The 2500-nt window shown below is 55.6% G+C and overlaps 1 long non-coding RNA gene across 1 annotated transcript in view; it reads left to right on the top strand.

Annotated features, from left to right (window-relative positions):
- LOC117310796 (uncharacterized) overlaps positions 1–2500 on the top strand; it is a 4703-nt gene that overhangs the window by 499 nt on the left and 1704 nt on the right. Inside the window, exons 1-2 of the long non-coding RNA XR_004524849.2 lie at positions 1–634; positions 1911–2088. The exon at positions 1–634 is cut by the window's left edge and continues 499 nt beyond it. This is a non-coding gene — a long non-coding RNA (uncharacterized lncRNA). The remainder of the gene's footprint in view (positions 635–1910; positions 2089–2500) is intronic.

Here is a 2500-nt window from a genome sequence, read left to right as displayed (position 1 = left end):
CACTCACTCACACACACACACAGACACACACACACACACACACACACACACACACACACACACACAGACCCCTACACACACGAGTCACCAGCTCAGCTTTAATATGTTCCAAGGAACTTTCAGAGGAGGGAACTCTTGGGCTCCAGAGTAGGCCGCCCCAAAATCTGCCTCCATGCTCTATTGATTATTTTGAATTCAAGTGACTTAAGAACCGGCCAGCACAAGAGGGACACACTGGCCCGCCTTTCTGTCCTCCTGCGGAGGAAGATCTCAAGTGAAGACATCTGCTTCCATGCATGTCCATGATTCTCAAATGGTGTAGTGGGGTTTCCTGGGTTAGGAAAAGGAGGGGACATCTTTTGCCTGGAAAAAAAAAGGCTTGATTCTCACACAACCTCCTCCCATCCCTTACCTCTCTCCCTCCTTCCCTCCCTGCAGTTTGGAGGGGACAGCCTAAGGGTGGGGAAATTGGGGAAAGAAAAAAGACAAAGCCATTCATTAAAGAGAAGCTCGAGGCAAAGTCAAAGGCTCCGACTTGACCGGAGAGCTTTCTGCATTTGAATGGAGCGATTGAACGAGGCCCTGCCGAATGAATCGTCCGGACCTCCCCTCCCCTCCCCCGCTCCTGGCAAAGGTCAGTCCAGGGGACTTAGGAAGGAGCTCTGGAGAAGGAACGGGGGTGGGGGTGGGGGTGGGGGCGGGACCAACAGACAATAGCCGCTGCCTGCCTGCCTGCCTGCCTGCCTGCCTGCCTGCCTGCCGGGCTGAGGCCTGAGGCCTGAGGCCTGAGGGCCACCACGCTGGCTCCTGCAACACAATCCCTTCCAGGAAACTGCTGTGATGATTGTTTGGCAGTGAAGGATCAACTCTGAACTCTCTTGGCCTATTTCTGCAAAAGGCCCGAGCCTCAGCTACGACAGATTCTCTGGGTTTCTTGGCACAGGGACTGACCCGCACCCTCCCGTCCTGTCAGATCCTCCTTTGTACACACGCCTCCACTCACTGGAAGGGTTCTTTGGCCTCGTCCAGAAAACGAACACACAAAAAGAAACCCACAAACAAGACTGAAATGATGTGTTGGTAGTTATGGGAAAGAAACCTGCTCCTCTCACACACCTGAGGGCAGGAAGCGAAGGCAGGTTCTCGGCCGGAGGGGGACGGGGTGAACCGAGGTCGGTCAGCGCCCCCCTCCCCCCGCTTCTCTCCCAGGTGACGTGGGCCCCCCTTCCCCGCCTCTCTCTGCGCCCCCCATCCCCATCCCGCCCTGGTTCTGATATTTCACTCGGGAACCTTCTCTAGGCCGGCCGACATGCCAGCTTGCTGTCCTGCCGTTTCATGTCCATCTCTATCAGCCATGTCCAAAAGGCACGGGAAATCATGGACAACAGATAGCGCACCCAGAGTTGTGTGTGTGTGTGTGTGTGTGTGTGTGTGTGTGTGTGTGTGTGTGTGTGTGTTGGTGGGGTTTCTGTCTGCGTGTGTGTTTGCTTTTGGTTTGGCTTTTTTTTTTTTTTCTTCGATAAACTCGCCCCATTTGGGAGTCGGGTGGAACACGGCGGGTGTCTCCTGGCCTGCCGCCCTAACAAACCCCAAAGAGACTCATTTTGGGGTCTCGGCCAGCCAGGTCCCCTTTCTTGGAATTCTGGTTTCATAAATCCGTCTCGTGTCCATGGAATTCTCAGGTCCAGCCATCGACCCTAAGGACGGGGAGGGAAGGTTTTGTCCCGGGGACATCTTCCTTCCTTGCCCGCCTCCTCGGGGTTCCGGACGCTTCGGTATGCTGACGTGCCGTGCCCTCCTCAGCTCCACCCCGACCCCCACCCCAACCCCCCAACCCCCCACCCCCCCGTTTTTGGGAACTCTGTGAACAGGGGTGGTGTTTTTCACAGCCAAACACACTCTCACCGTAGGACCCGGCCCTCGGAGGACTCCTTGCTATGAATGGACCCGAGGTGACGCGGGGAGTCGAACGGCTGAGGTCCACGCAGAAACCTGCACGCGGACCTTGACAGTGGCGGTTTTATTCCTCACTGTCAAGAACTCTCTCGGAGGTGACCGAGACATGTCTTTCAGGAGGTGAATGGACACGTACGTAGCCTGGGGACGAGCCGTAGGTAACATGCTTTCTCGGAAGAGAAAAACCATGGACGGGATGAACAGGTCAGCGGGGTGGTGGTGGATGGTGGATGAATAGGCGGAGGGCAGAGGACGTTTAAGGCAGGGAAACTCTCCAAAGGTAGGATCCTGATGGTATGAAAGCAAACGTTTTGCATAGGGCACTACCTGAGATGGGGTGAATCGAAGGGACCTACCTCTATGGGCCACCACCCCCTCCTCCCCACCATGAAAGCGCCCCAAGCAAGCCTGCTCTTTTTACCCCAGTTGAAGACCCTTGCTAAAGCCAGAAGGCAAAAAATGACCATGAGAAATCTGACCAGCCGTCGCTTGGGACAAGAGTGAGGCCAATGAATCATGGTGAAAAGTTGACAGAGGGGCCTGG

This window comes from Tursiops truncatus, unplaced genomic scaffold (genome assembly GCF_011762595.2).
Source record: "Tursiops truncatus isolate mTurTru1 unplaced genomic scaffold, mTurTru1.mat.Y mat_scaffold_39_arrow_ctg1, whole genome shotgun sequence".
Taxonomy (NCBI): domain Eukaryota; kingdom Metazoa; phylum Chordata; class Mammalia; order Artiodactyla; family Delphinidae; genus Tursiops; species Tursiops truncatus.
This window is presented reverse-complemented; position numbering and strand designations above follow the sequence as displayed.